The sequence below is a fragment of the Lontra canadensis genome, unplaced genomic scaffold (genome assembly GCF_010015895.1).
Source record: "Lontra canadensis isolate GAN:19392208 unplaced genomic scaffold, GSC_riverotter_1.0 scaffold14, whole genome shotgun sequence".
Lineage (NCBI taxonomy): Eukaryota > Metazoa > Chordata > Mammalia > Carnivora > Mustelidae > Lontra > Lontra canadensis.
This window is the reverse complement of record NW_022631008.1, coordinates 13,720,707-13,737,231: the sequence shown is the minus strand read 5'-3', so window position 1 is coordinate 13,737,231 and position 16,525 is coordinate 13,720,707.

Genomic DNA, 16,525 nt, shown 5'->3' with positions numbered 1-16,525 from the left:
GATGGTGTATGCTTGCCGCCGGGGTTGACTAGCTAACGAGGTTAAAAACGAAGAAAGGGAAGAAGGAAAGAAAAAAAAAAAAAATCTTATGACCTGGTTGCCTGGAGTCATGTTCTCAGTGATCTAGGAAGGTTTAAGTGTAAAGGGCACAGGGACCGTTCATTATCTAATGCCTGGGTTTTTCTCCCTTTCCCTAACGTCCTAAAACACCAGGACAAGAAATATTTCTCAACCTTTTTATTGCAGAGCATTTTGTCTTTACCCAAATTTTCCTAGTGTTGGCCTCTCTTTCCCATTGTAGATTTTCTTTGCTCTGTTAGAATGTGAGTCAGTCTTGTTTATTCGTAAACTGCAAAGACTCGTATGAAAATAGATACTGTAGTTAGCGCCTTGTACATTCACAAGATCCAAGGGGTGAGAATCCACACATTTAGTAAGTATAAAACAATCGGGACATTGTTGACTGATTTCCATGAACCATAATTTTGTTTCAAAATCTTCACGTGGTGGTTGAGGGTAAGCAGAAAGCAAAGTAAATTATGTGTGTAAAAGATACGACTAGAAAAAAAAAAGTCTAGTACAACTCTCCTCAAATAACATAACATTTGAAGTGATCGAATTACTCCCCATGAGCACACTGGAGACAGTTTTTGATAGTGTGTGTGTGCCTAATTTTAGTAGTCTTTCAGTTACTTGAGTCCTTTTTTAAAAGCCTAAATGATCTTATCCTTTAGTATAAGTAAATTAGACATACTATTTTACCTAAATATGTCTTATGTAACAAATGTACTCATATTATTAAAATACTGTCAGTTGTATATGCAGTATGTAGAAACATTTTTAATGCAGTAAGGCACACACCCAAATTGATGAAAAACCTCTAGCTCTTCCTATATAAATTTACATTAGAAAAAACAACGTTGTTAATAACGTATTACTAGACGGTCTGGATATTGCTAACTTTCTAGAATCTTTCCTGTGGAGCACATCTGCTACTGAAAATATTTGGTTTCACATCTACCCGATAATCTGAATGAGAGAGGCACCTCCTCATTAAGGAAACAACAGATATCAAACTCCTTAGTACACCTCAGCTTTAAAAGGCAAGTGTTACTGTCTCCAGATGCTCAGTGTTGCACCATGCAAATTCACCATATGCTCTTCTTTCAAAGAAGACCATAGGAAGAAAATAGTGGATGAGGACCTTTACCTTATTTGACTTCAAGAGTTCTCAGTAGTGTCTGTATTACAGACATGAGCTGTAAAATTTTCAAATCCTGGTGGCTACTTGGGTAGGGAGTGATGACCAGAAATTGAATCTCCATTTTTCATACCTGTTTAAGATATTTCTTACCCATCCTCTGCTAAGGTAATTCACCTTCGAGAATTTTTGTTATTTTCCTCCTACATTTGATTATGAAACTGTAATAGCAGTATCTGTATAGTCTCATTTTATGGTTGGAAAAAGACAATAAACCATGGAAATGAAAATGTCTTAAAGCCAGGCAAAGAGAAGGGATGATATTTAGAGCACAGCAAGACAAGTTTTTAACTCATCCCTAACCACTTGGCCCACCAGAGACAAGAATAGGTGAAAAAAGTTGGGATGGCATTCCAGTTCTCCTGCTGGAGGACTTGGTTATACAATTTAGATTCTCAGGCTGGGTAAAAACTTTCCTGTCACCTCTACCACAGCATGTTCTCCCTTTTATATTCCTTTCCTCTCCTATAGCCACAGTAGTGTTGTACTGTGTTCTTCTTTACAACATGGGAAGCCAAATAAATAAATAAAATTAAAAGCTTCATTTTAAACACTGACCTTTTACATTTACTTACTTGAAAACAAATACTTACATTGCAATTTTCTGAAATCAGAAATGTTGAAAACCCTATCTTTGAACAACTATTGCTCTCTACCAGAAACTGGTTCTCGAAGGAAATACCATTCATCTATTTAATGAACACATGTGTTTAATAACCACTGCTTGCGGGCAGGCATCATTTTAGGCTCTGGGGATACCACAATGAAGAAAATTGGTAACTGTGGCCTTTTGAAGCTTAGAGTCTAATGATCCAATAGAAGTGCTTTATCACTAGGAAAGATGTTTATGATTATGATGATGATAAATTTCAAGCCCAAAGAAGATTTATTAATTAAATTATAGGCATTAACAAGATTAGGCATAAAGGAATACACATTATTCAGCTTTGCTTATAGACATTTCTTACATTCGTTTTTGAAAAAAGTGAGAAAGAGGGGCTAGGGAAAAAAAAAAAAAACCTTTGTTGTAGTAAAGGGAAATAATAGAATTTTTTCAGGGCAGTGAACATTTTCATGAGCCTCAACTTTGCGAAGTCAACATCTGCTTTTATTGGTGGGGAAAATAGAGAGTAATATATGTCTTTGAGGTTGTGGAGACTTATGAAAAATTATATATGTGCCATGTAATTCATATGATTAGTACTGATGACTACATGGACAGATTTCTAGAATGAGGATGATGACAAAAATCAGCAATTTTCCCTTTTTCTTTCTGAAGAACATACCAAAACAACAAGGAGAATTAAAGCAACAACAATAAAAAACTGCAAATTCTAATTTTCAGCAAAATCAGGAGATAGATAATCTGCAGTTTCCAAAATGTGTGTACAAGATGCCCAAACTGCTGAGATCAACCAGAAGTTGAAGAAGAGGAAGTAAGGAGAATAGCCGATAGTGAGACCAATGTTAACTAATCTTAGAAAGCTTGATAAAAATATCATTCCTGAAAGTGAGAGTTTCACTCTGAAGTGCAAAAGCTTTTTCCCTTGGTCGCAACAATGGATTGAGAAGCTGAAACTAGGCTACAGCTGTGAAAGGAAGAAAAGAAGAAGTGTGGCAAGTGTAGACAGGGCTCACTTGTGGCTAATCTCGCAAAAGCCAAGAAATGTATGCTTCCTGGTGGGGAATTGCTCGTCTTGGCTTGCCAAACCTATGCATCTTCTTTACAGAAATCAGTGTGGGAACTGGAGTGAGTGGGACTGATGATAAGAGCCCTCTTGTGTATGTCCTGTGGGAAGAAATGTAGGACTACACACAGATAAGACAGAGGAGTGATATTTGCAAAAAGCTGTCTATCTCTTCAGCAGCAGAGAAGCAGAACATTTGTAAATCTCAGATGGCTATTTTCCCTTCTTTTCCTCTCAGGAACCTAGAGGAGAAAAATTTAACTCAGTTAATTATGGTAATAAAAAAAGAACGGGCACAGTATCAATACAAAAATAATATAGGGAAAGATTTACAGAGGAGCATCAAAATGTAACAATTGTTGGAGAACACATACCATAACAGTGTTGCCATGGAGAAGTTGAAAAATTTGTCCTAACATTTTGCCATGAATTTTCATAAGGGCACAATGAAGGAATTTCTTCTGTGAATGAAAACTATAAGACACGATTACGAGAACCTGGGGATGGTTAAGAAGACAATAGGAACTGATGACCCAAAACTGGCAAAACTTGGGAAAGAAGTGGAGCTAAAAATAAAACCATTACAAACAGAATGAATATGGAAGAATTACAAGGTAAAATATACAGTGAGGTAAACGTAGTAAGGGGAAAACGACAGAAATGACAAAAGTTGGCAAGGTGAACTGGAAATGGAGATGAACAGGATAAGAGAGACTATGAAAGATGGAGAAGATTAGCAAACATAATCCACCACACACTGAAGAAGAAAAATAAGTACCAGAAAAGAACAAATATTTAAATATATTATTAAAGAAAACAACATTCTTAAATGAACTAAGACCTGCAATTTCATTTTTTTCTCTTTTTTCAAGTTTTTGCTTAAATTCCAGTTAGTTAACATAAAGTCTAATATTGGTTTCAGGAGTAGAAGTTAGTGATTCGTCACTTACATACTACACCCAATGCTCATCACAAGTGCCCTCCTTAATCCCCATCACCTATTTAGCAATCACCCCCCATCTCCCTTCCAGCAACCCTCAGTTTGTTCTCTATAGGTAAGAGTCTGTTTCATGGTTTGCCTCCTTTTTTTTTTCTTTCTTTTTAAAGGGACACCTGTCAGTAGAACATGCAATTCTTGGTTCCCACTGTGGGCCTGGAGCTTACTTAAAAATGAAAATAAGAATAAAGTAATAATAATAAAAGACAATTTCATTTTTTTTTTTATTAACGTATAATGTATTATTTGCCCCAGAGGTACATGTGTGTGAATTGTCAGGCTTACATACTTCACAGCAGTCATCATAGCACATAACCTCCCCAATGTCCATAACCCAACCACCCTCTTGGTGATTTCGTTTTTAAAGGACACAATGATTACTAGGAAAATTGCCCCAGAATTGTCACCATCAAGATATATCCTAGAGTGGTGTCAAGAATTTTTTTTTTTAAGATTTTATTTATTTGACAGAAAGAGAGACAACAAGAGAGGGAACACAAGCAGGTGGAATGGGAGAGGGAGAAGCAGGCTTCCCTCTGGTCAGGGAATCTATGTGGGGCTCAGTCCTAGAACCCTGGGGTCATGACCTGAGCTGAAGGCAGACACTTAATGACTGAGCCACCCAGGTGCCCCAAGAATTTAAATATAATAAAGAATCTTTTAGGCATGCAGTCAAAAACAATCAGTAACTTAGAAAGGAAAATATGGAGTGGCCTCGGAATTCTTCACTGCAACATTCATAGCAGAATAGAATTAGTATCAGTGGAGGAAAGTCCATCAGATAGATACCAGAGAAAATAAATGAGAGCTAAGGATTTTTTTCTATTTAGCCAAATAGTCCTTCAAATATAACAGGTGCATGCAGTTTTGAACATGCAAGAACTAAGGGAATATTATTTATATTAACTTGTTTTCAGAATGCAGAATAGAATTTAACTTTCTAGGAGATAAACTGAAGAAATATCCTGGCTCAAGGACTGATTGTCCAGCACTAAGATATTTACTCAAGTATCTGAAATGTGAGAATATGAGAATTAAAGCAAAATAATAGAATATAAATCTCATAAACCCTGACAATATAGAAATGATATATCTACACAAAATTTGGAAAAGAAGGGCAAAAGAAGATGGGATTTGAAGGCATTGATTGTTTAATGATCAGGAGTCAAAGGAAAGCACTTAAACAAGTAGTCCAACATATTTAACAACACAAAGATAAACTATAATCAAGGTAATATTTAAAAAGCTAAAATTAACAAGTCAGAAAATGACAGGTGTTGGAGGGGATGCAGAGAAAGGGGAACACTCCTACACTGTTGGTGGGAATGCAAGCTGGTGCAGCCACTTTGGAAAACAGTACAGAGGTTCCTCAAGAAGTTGAAAATAGAACTTTGCTATGACCCAGCAATTGCACTACTGGATATTTACCCCAAAGATACAAATGTAGTAATCTGAAGGGGCACATGCACCCCAATGTTTATAGCAGCAATGTCTACAATAGCCAAACTATGGAAAGAGCCTAGATGGTCACCAAGAGATGAATGGATAAAGAAGATGTGGTATATATATATATATACAATGGAATATTATGCATCCCATCAAAAAAACAAAATCTTGCCATTTGCAACAACATGGATGGAACTAGAGGCTATTATGCTAAGTGATATAGGTCAATCAGAGAAAGATAATTATCATGTGATCTCACTGATATGAGGAACTTGAGAAACAAGATGGAAGATCATAGGGGAAGGGAGGGAAAAATGAAACAAGACAAAATCAGAGAGGGAGACAAACCATAAGAGATTCTTAATCTCAGGAAACAAACTGAGGGTTGTTGGAGGGAAAGAGAGTGAGAGGGATGGGGTGACTGGGTAATGGACATTGGGGAGGGTATGTACTGTGGTGAGCACTGTGAACTGTGTAAGACTGATTAATCACAGACCTGCACCTCTGAAACAAATAATACATTATATGTTAATAATAAAGAAAGATAATATTAAACAATTTATGTAGTAGAAGAGGAAGACAGAAACAAGAAATACTAATTTTTATTATTATTTATTTTAGGAAACTAATAAATGCAGTCTATAAAAAAGAGAAATTTAGTTAACCTATAAAGGAATAATTACAAAAGTAACAAAGAACAAAATAAAAACCATAAATATTGAGAATACACACATAGAAAATTTGACCTCAGTGTGAAGAAACTTTATAAAGTTAAAAAATAAAAATATAATACAAATCAATATAGCAGAAAACATATCCTTCATATAACAAATATAAATAGAGTTATTTCCTTTTTCTATGATGAAAATGGGATTTTTAGATTGGATCACAAACAAAATAGAATTTGGGGTTTTAATCTATAACAAGAAAATTCAGAATGTTTAAAAAATAAGGATAGACAAACATACCATGCAAAGGCATGCAAAAAATAAGAGGAATTGCAATCATAATCAAAAACAAGGTGTCATACAAACAAAAAAAAGTTAAACAAAATGAAGAATATTTTATGATTATAGTAATAGGCATCTTCCAATGCATGCAAAAAATTATGAATATCTATATATCAAATAGTATAACATCAGCATCGTTACATCAGATATTATGATATCTGCAAGAAGATAGCATGAAGCTTACTATTGGTAGGAATCTTAGTACTTTTAATTCATGAGAGTTCACAAGAACAGATAATATATGAAGTTTTAAAGATTAAAGATCATATGCTTTTACAGATAATCTTATTTAAAAGCATTGTTGGAAAATCCTAGTTAAACTATGAACAAATAAACCATAGCAACACATGAAAGCAACACGATGTCATCACCAAGAGTGTGTGTGTTTTATCCAAGAATGTAAGGAATTTTCTATACTAGAAAAACTATTAACATATTTCATTCCTTTCCTCATCTATAAATGGAAATAAATCATCATTACCCACTTTATGGAAATTTTTACAATGATTTAAAGAGTTATGACATACAAAATCTTTAACAAGAATGCTTAGGAATACAGTGAGCCCTTCATAAATGTTATCTGTTGTGTTTATCAGCTTTCATAAGATATTAAAATATGACTATGCTTGTTATAGTAATAGACTCCTTATTTTCATTTTCTTGAATAATAAATTTCTGTGTGAATTTATTAATGTTGTGTTCTCATCCTTTTCCTCAAGGTTTTCATAATTATTTTTGGTCCTCTGTTCTTGTTGTACAATTATTGAAGTCCTGGTGAACATTAAAATCAATTTATAAAATCTGTGAGTACTGCAAATGATCTACTTAAACATAATTTTGAATATAATAGTACTCTGTGAGTACATTCTCTCTCTCTTCTAATAGATTATATTTTAGAGTCATTTTAAATTCACAGCAAAATTAAGCAGAAGGTACAGAGTTTTCATATATCCCTTGTCCCCTTCTACATACCATCTCTCCCACTATCTGTCTACATTCTCTGCCAGAGTGGTTCACTTGTTCTAACTGAGGAACTGAATTAATACACCATCACCCAAAATCTATAGTTTACACTCAGATTCACTCATAGGGTGTTGTACATTCTATAGATTTTGACAAATGTATAATGGTGGATATATGTATATGTATATGTATATGTATATGTATATGTATATGTGTGTGTATATATCCACCATTAGAGTATCATACAGAATAGTTTCACTGCCCTAAAATCCTTTGTGCCCCATCTATTTATTCCTTCCTCTCTCCAACACTTAGTAATATGCATTTAAAATTCTTCTATGTCTTATAATATCACTAAAAGAGAATAAAACACCCTAGGAATAAACTTAACCAAGGAAGTGGTTATGTAGAAGATATGTACTCTGAAAACTATAAAGCATGGATAAAAGGAGTTAAAGATGACTAAACAAATGAAAAAAAAAATTCCATGCTCATGGATTAGAATAACCAATATTGTTGGGGCGCCTGGGTGGCTCAGTGGTTGAAGCCTCTGCCTTAGGCTCAGGCCATGATCTCAGGGTCCTAGGATCGAGCCCCGCATAGGGCTCTCTGCTCAGCAGGGAGCCTGCTTCCCCCTCTCTCTCTGCTTGCTTCTCTGCCTACTTGTGATCACTCTCTCTCTGTCAAATAAATAAATAAAATCTTAAAAAAAAGATAATTGTAGAATAACCAAAATTGTTAATGTTCATACTACCCAAAACAATCCACAGATTTAATGCAATCCCATCAAACACTAACAGCATTTTTCACAAAACCAGAACAAATAATACTGAAATTTGTATGGAACTTTAAAAGACCCTGACTAGTCAAAGCAATCTTGAGAAAGAAGAACAAAGCTGGAGGCATCACAATCCCAGATTTCCAGATACACTACAAAGCTGTAGTCATCGAAAAGGTACGGTACTGGCACAGAAACAGACACACTGATTGGTGGAACAGAATAAAGAATCCAGAAATAAACATGCTTATATGGTTAATTAATCTATGACAAAGATGCCAAGAATATACAATGGAGAAAGGACAGTCTATTCAACAAATGGTGCTGGGAAAACCAGACAACTACATGCAAAACAATGAAACTGGACCACTTTCTTACACGACACACAAAAATAAACTAAAAATGGATTAAAGATCTAAATGCAAGAACTGAAGCCATAAAACTCCCAGAAGAAAACAGGCAGTAATTTCTCTGTTGACCATAGAAACATTTTTCTGGGGAAATAAAAGCAAAAATAAACTATTGGGACTACACCAAGATAAAAAGTTTTAGCACAGTAAGGAAACTATTGACATAACAAAAGAGAACCTATTGAATAGAAGAAAACATTTTCTTTTCTCTTTTTAAAAATTTTACATATTTATTTGATAGAGAGGGAGCACAGGCAGGGGAACAGCAGAGGGAGAGGGAGAAGCAGGCTCCCTGATCTGTTGGAAGCCCCATGTGGGGCTGGATCCCAGGACACTGAGATCATGACCTGAGCCAAAGGCAGATGCTTAACCAATTGAGTCACTTAGGTACCTTGAAAGAAGACATTTTCAAATAATGTATCTAGGATAAATAGTTAATATCCAAAATATATAGAGAACTTGTACAACTCAATACCAAGAAAACAAATAGTCCAATTAAAAATGGACAGAAGATCTGAGTAGACATTTTTTTTTCTTTCAAAAAAGGCATACAGGTGACTACAGACACATGAAAAGATGCTTGGCATCACTAATCCTCAGGGAAATACAAATCAAAACCACAAGGAGATATCATCTTACACCTGTCAGAATGGTTAGAATCAAAAAGATGAGAAATAACAAGTGTTAGCAAGGTTGTGAGAAAAAAGGATGGCTGTGCACTGTTGGTGGGAATGCAAATTGGTGCAATCACTGTGAGAAACAGTTTAGAATTTCTTCAAAAATTTAAAAATAGAAATACTATATGATCCAGTAATTCCAATATTGAATACTTACTCCCCAAAAATGAAAACACTAATTCAAAGATATATGCCCCCCTATGTTTATTGCAATATCATTTATAATAGCCAAGATATGGGAGCTACCAAAATACCCATCAGTAGATTAATGGATAAAGAAATTATGGTCTATATATATATTCAATTTATACATATATATTCAATTTTTATCATACTACTGTTTTCAGTTTTTGTTGAGGGAATCTGTTGGCAATACTTTCTAAATACACATTTTTCTAAATATATTAATATATATATTCAAGAACAAAGATAAAACAAATATCTTTCAGACATGCAAGGCTCACTGAAATTACATGTATAGAGTTTACATATAAAATTTACATATATCATATATTTATATCATATATATCATATATTTATATATAACAGTATATGTAACTATATCATATATTTATATATAGTAGAGTATGTAACGATATATATAATAGTTTATATATAATTTATATATTTTATACATTATGCAGAATTTATATATTATATAATACAGTTTATAATGTATACCATACACATTATTATTATGCATAACATAAACTATATTATATATTTTACATGTATAATTTCAATGGGCCTTGTATATCTGAAAGGATATTTGCTTTGTCTTTGTTCTTGAATTATGGAAAGCAAAGTTATTATAATTTATAATTCTAGATTCACCATTACATTTCCTCAGAATGTTAATGGCATTCATCTATTGTTTCTCTGTTTCCAATATTATTGGTAGGAAATCTAATGCAATGTCTTTAGGCAATCTTCTTGTTCTCACTGTATACTTTTAGGAATATGTTTATTTATATTTATCCTCAGAAATGTAGTTTCTGTTTTATACTCTTTGATACTTGGTGGGCTTTTTCCATCTAAAAACTGGGTCTAGAAAATCATTACCAGTAATTAAAATACTTTCCTATTTTTTCCATCTTTTTTGAGCTATTAGACAAACATGAAGAAAGACAGCATAATCTTAATATAGCATATATGGTTCCTCAGTCCTTGCATACCTCCATCTGAGACTGGCTCCATGATTGATTCACAATTCCTTTGAATGTGGCCCTCAGAAAGTCTTTTATGTTAATGTTTAAAGACACAGAACTAGAGGAATGGATTGTGCAGTTCTAACTTGTCAGGATTGCTTGGTACAAAAATCAAGATTGAAAATGTGCATGAGTTTCATTGTTGAGGTCCAGAGTTTTCACTACCATAATTGGTTGCTTAGCAGGATATGCCTATGTGACCAGACCCATAAGAGCCTCAGACCGTGAAGACTTGAGATGATTTTCTGAAGCAGAGACATTACATCTGGGTTCCTATAGTTCCCTGCTAGAGAGAAAGCACTTCCTGGGCTGAGACATAGAAGGGCTCAGAAGACTGCACCTGATCTCTCTAGACTCCATCCAGTGCATATATTTTTCTTACTACTTCTACTCTTTGTATCCTTTTGTTGTAATAAACCTTAATCATGAGTAAAATTTGCTTGAAATCCTGTGAGTCAAGCTTGTGTAGTACTGAGTCCTCTAAACAACAAATCTTGAGACATTTGAATCCTTTTTTTTTTAGTTTTTTTTTTCAAACATTTTCTCTTTTCATCATTGCTAACATTTGAAATGATTCCTTAATTTTTTCATTTACTAATTTTCCATGTGTGTAAATATAGCCTTCTATTTATCTTACCTATTGAGGGTTTTTTGCTATTGTTATTTATTTTAATAATTACATTTTCCTTTTACAAAATCTTGATTTGTTTCTTTGCAAAATTTCTGGTTCTTTTGTACAGTTGCCTCTTCTTGATTCACAGCCACTTGTTCTTACATAAGCTGCCATTCTAGCTTCATAGGTATGATTGCATATCTTATGTCCGTGTAGACAGTACACATGTGTATTTAAAATTTTTTATTCAGATTGTGATATTACCATTTCTACAAGAATAAGTTCTTCTTTCATTAAGAATGTTGTCTCTTTTCATCTGTTGGCCATTTTCTGATAAGTGTGCCATTGTCTTCTGCTGGAATATAGCTGTATGTATATATGTATGTATGTATGCTTTTATCTATGGTATAAGAATTATTTGGCGGGGAGAGAGGTGATGACATTATGACCATCCCATTCCTGGCTACATAGTGTGGCAATGTTTTACCCTGACTTTGGAAGGGAGAAGTCAGAAGGAGGGAATAGTGATTCCATTTGGGCACAAATGCCATGCATTATATGACTTCTCAGCCACTAAAAGAGTTGGGTAACCCTTGATTACAGCTGTATTTAAATTTATATTTCTTATTCATGTAAATTTTTCTCTTTCTTTTGTTTTTACATTGTTTTACCAGAGATCCCATAATGCATATTAATTTATGTTTTTTTAGATTCTTGATCTCTAGGAACATATTGAAGCTATTCAAATACCTCTATGTACATCTCATTCACCAAATTCCCATTTTAAATTTTTTTTTTTTTTTTTTTTTTTTTGTTTCAGTTCTTGCTTGTCCCAAACTGTATCACTTCCTCAGGCAGATTTGATGTGAATAGTTACCTCTGATTGTTTTTCACAAATACCCTGGGGAGAAGATTCTTCCTATTATGGTAGTGTGAGTGCCCAGTCAGGTCAAATAAAGATATCTCTGTTGACAAGAACATTTTGAGGTATTTACCATACAAATCAAATGTTTAAAATTTTCTGGCATGGGATTTTTTGCAGAGTTCATATATACCTCCTCTAGTGGTTGCTAGGCTTCTGTTTTTTGAGGCTGAAATGGTTACAAAACTGTTGGTTTTATTACTGCAAAGCTGGAGAGAGGGGAATTAAAAAGGAAGAAGTTAAAATGTGGCAAAACTGTTCTTAGATTCAACCATTTTTGTTCTTTAATGACTGCTCCTCAGGTTGTTGCAAGTTTTGGTTAATTTCTAAAGTTCTTAAACAGCTGATTTTTGCAATTTTTACTGCACTTTCTTTGTTTTTTTGGAAGAGATTTTCCATGGTCCTTATTCTGTATTGTTGTAACCCCTGGCTCCAACTCCCTGCCCCACAGATTGTTTCTTTTTATTTTGTTTTGGATGAGCCAAATCCCATGCTTATACCTATGGCAAGTGCACAAAATTCCATCCTACCATTTTCCAAAAGAATAACTGGGTTTGTTTGGTGAATGGCTCTAATAAATACTAACCACTACAATGAGTATGTTAGACATTATTTGAAAATTAGTTTGGTCTACTATATTTCAAATTGCTTTTTTGTGCTAACTCCTATCAATACAATTATCATATAGTCAGATTTGTTTAGAAATATCATGCTTCTAATCAGAAAACAACTTGTAGTTTCTAACCAATAGCCAGCAAACATCTCTACTTTTAAGGATTTTTTTATGTACATTTAGTTATAATATTGAAATTAGACAATAGATATTAAAAAGACCTATTATACCATATCATTATAATTCAACTTGTTTGCTCTCTTTGCAAAATTCTTACATCATTATAAGTACATTTAAGTCTGAATCTTGTCGATATTATAGAGAGAATAGGGTGTATATATTCTAGTAGTGCATTTACCAATTTACTTTGAAAGTGGTTCTTAATTAAAAAACAGGCATGATGTAATTTTCATAATCAATGGAATCATATACATATGTTCAAATATACACATGGAAATAGCAAAAAAGAGTCTCTATTTCAATATTTGAAAAAATGTAAAACAACTTCATTGAAAAGCTAATGTGTTTATTGTATATAGCAAATTGGGATAGGTTGATTTTTATTACAGCTTCTTTATACACACAAACACACAGATTTACATATTTATTTGAATGAAACATTTGAAAGAAACACTTGTAGGACTGTTGAAACACCTTCATAAAATCACAGGCTTCCAAAAAACAGAAACATGAGTCCTGAGACCATTTTTCTTATGTATTCCTCAAAGTGAATGCATAGCCATAGGTATAAATATGGGAACACAGAAAAAAAAAAAAAAAGACAAAGTTCAAATATGCTGAAATCAAAAGTAGATAGTGAGGTAGCAGTGATAGAAATGATCATTCAAATGGCATCTCTGTAAATATTACCCAGTCCTCAAAGGTAATACTAACAACTCTTTTTTCTTGTGTTCCTATATTACTTTTTCCCCAACTCTTCCTACCAACCCCTGCTTTCCCTGTAGTATAAATAAGTTGCTATTTCATTATGAGATTGTGAAGACTGTAGAGGAAAAACTAATTTCCAGGCATATTTTTAATTTCCCTAATAAATAGCAAAGGAAATACTCTTGAAATATTTGCAGAATGAAACAATAAATGAATATGCAGTTGAAAAAATTAATCAAATAATCTTTTACAAAAAATTGAGTGTTTATAAAGATCATTTTACATCTATTAAACTGGTTCTTAAAATTATAAATAATTTTTCCTATGAATTATCTACTTTTTCTATGTCATTGAGAGTGATGCTTTTGAAAAACCTTGTCATTTATAGGTATAATATTTGTGGGGTGGGAGTTGGACTTACAGGTGGAGATGTTAATGACCTCATGTTAATTACAATTTCAAATTAATAGCAAAAAATGTAGTTTGTGTTTTTGACAAAGTAAAATGAGAAATTCACAGGAAAAATAAGTTTTCAATAACTAAATATCTTTAAAGTCAGGGAAATATTATTATTATAAAAGGAAAGTATGTACAAAATAAAGGAAAAACAATAACATTAAATTATATTATCTCTAAGGCCCTTATAAATTATGAATACTTATTTTATGTCTTCTATATTAAATGAAGAGCATGTCTAATTTAAATCTGTATTTAGTAGAACTTTTGAGTAGCTGAATTCCATAGGATTTGGAAAAAAGAGGACTGGAAGAAAAAATTTTGTCTTCTTCTAGAAGATTAAGAATTGACTAATTTAACAATGAAGTTTAAAGTACATGAAACTGATGAGGATGGAGTGGATGGACTACAATATGGTTTGAATAGGCTGACAGAGCTGGATTTCCTACATTAGGGAAATACCAAACCCATTGTACATTAAGACAAATGCTTGAGCAATTTCATTTAGGCCTTATCAGACTTTATTATAACAACAACACAGTAACAATTTATAATTTACTGACTTTCCTTTATATTACTGGTGCTCTGATAAACATTTACTATCTTTTTTTAATCCTTACCAATATCTTAGGAAGTTGCCATTGGAGAATAATTCTTGTCTTTTATTTACAGTTTTCTTTACCTCTGAATATTTACTCTTTCCAGGAGAGAACAGTATTGGAGGAAATGTTGTTGATCTCACTTCCATCCTACCTTTTCACTCACTTCTCATAGAAAAAGGAAAAGTATTTCTAAGGAGTGAAACTAGAAGAGCCCAGCACATGTAGGATACAGTCTCTCCTGGGGGCTTACGCATGACGCATATTCTTTCTCTCTTGTTCTGTATGAAAAATGCTAAAAGTGTCCAACTTTTTTTGCCTGGATGGAGAAAGAGTAATAAGGTACCTAATTTTTACTTTAGAACTTAATCAGTGTTATCTGATCTAGATTACTAAGATTAAAATGGATATTCTGACATCTAACTTCATACTCTGGGTGTGCTTTTTATTTGGATCTAAACTTAAGTAATAAATACAAGTAGCCATATTTTGGAGTTGGAAAAACTGAGTCTCAGAGAGATTAAACCATGGTTAAGATCATACATTTATAAATGGTGAGTTCGGGTTTCAAATACAGATCTCTCTGAACTCCTTGTTTTCAAATATTATTTATAATCCATCCCCTCTCACCCCCTATCCTGAGGCCAATCCCAATGGAGAGAAAATTGGGGAATTTGACTATGTAACATACGCCCACATATACTTTATTGTAGAATTGCCATTTTTAGGATGTATGAAATAAAACTGCAACTATTGTAAAAGAAAAGAGAGAGAGAGAGACTAGATTAGAAAGAATTATATGCACGTAGTGCTTTTAGTCCAGATGAAAATGTAAGTAGTTTAGTTAGCTTGGGTGGCCCATTATGCCACATAATGAAGTGATAAATACATATACCATGTGTAGGCTAGATGGTCTGATTTTTTAAGAAATAAACTGAATTTCATAGGTTAGAGTCCTATTTGCATTAATGTAATTTAGCTGCAGCTCTTCTCAGTGGCTGAGAGAGTCTTAAATGGAATTGCAGCCCTTAGTCTTTCTTTGGGAATCAACCTGCTCTCTCGCCACTGCAGAGTCTATAAGGACTGCAGCTAAATGGCATCTAGACAGTATGCAAGGCAGCAAATATTACAGTTTGTAAGTTATAGAAAGGGACTAAGACGAGTATCCTTTTGAAAGGGGGTAATGTGTGTCTGACCCGAAGAAAGGGGCAAAAACATTGGATGATGAGGACAAAATTGGGAGTGAGGGAAGCAAAGGGAGTGTTAGAAGAGGGTGAAAGATTAGTGCAGCAAAGTTATTTATTAGTAAATAAAGACTACAGAATAACTCCATGAAGTCCAGTTTCCTTATTTTTTTTCTACCTATATAATCATTACAAATATGGTAGCCCATTTTCACATTTGTTCCTACCTGGTCTGGGAATTAACCAGGCCCCTTTGCCCAGGGATGAGGAAGGGGAGCACAATAATAGTGGTGGTCCTTCTGGGTTTCAGAGATATCTGAATACTTAATCTGTACTTAAATCACATCACAATCCTTAAACTGTACTTAAACTGTGCAAAATTCTGAGTGGATCTTCAAGTATCCTATCCTTGTTGACCTTGAGGTAAGTACAATTATTATCCAGTTTATAGATGAAGAAACTAAGGTTAAAAAATTATTAAATAACTTGTCTAAGGTCACATAGCCAGTAAATTGCCTGGGGCCAGGATTCAAATCTTGGGACAGCCTAATCCCAAATACTATATTATTAACCACTATATACTGTTTTGCTGGGAAAAAAGAAATTACAGGGAGAAAATACAGGTCTTTTCATCTGGAAGTTCTGAGTGGAGGAAAATTATTTCAAAGATTGAAGTAGGAGGTGACTTTGTTCTTGCCACCACCAATTTCTCACCATATCATTTTCTGGGATCTTGAATGTCCCAAATCAAAAGAGTAGGAAACAACCCAACAATATAACTGATATGGAGTTTTTAAAAATCAAGCTTGTAT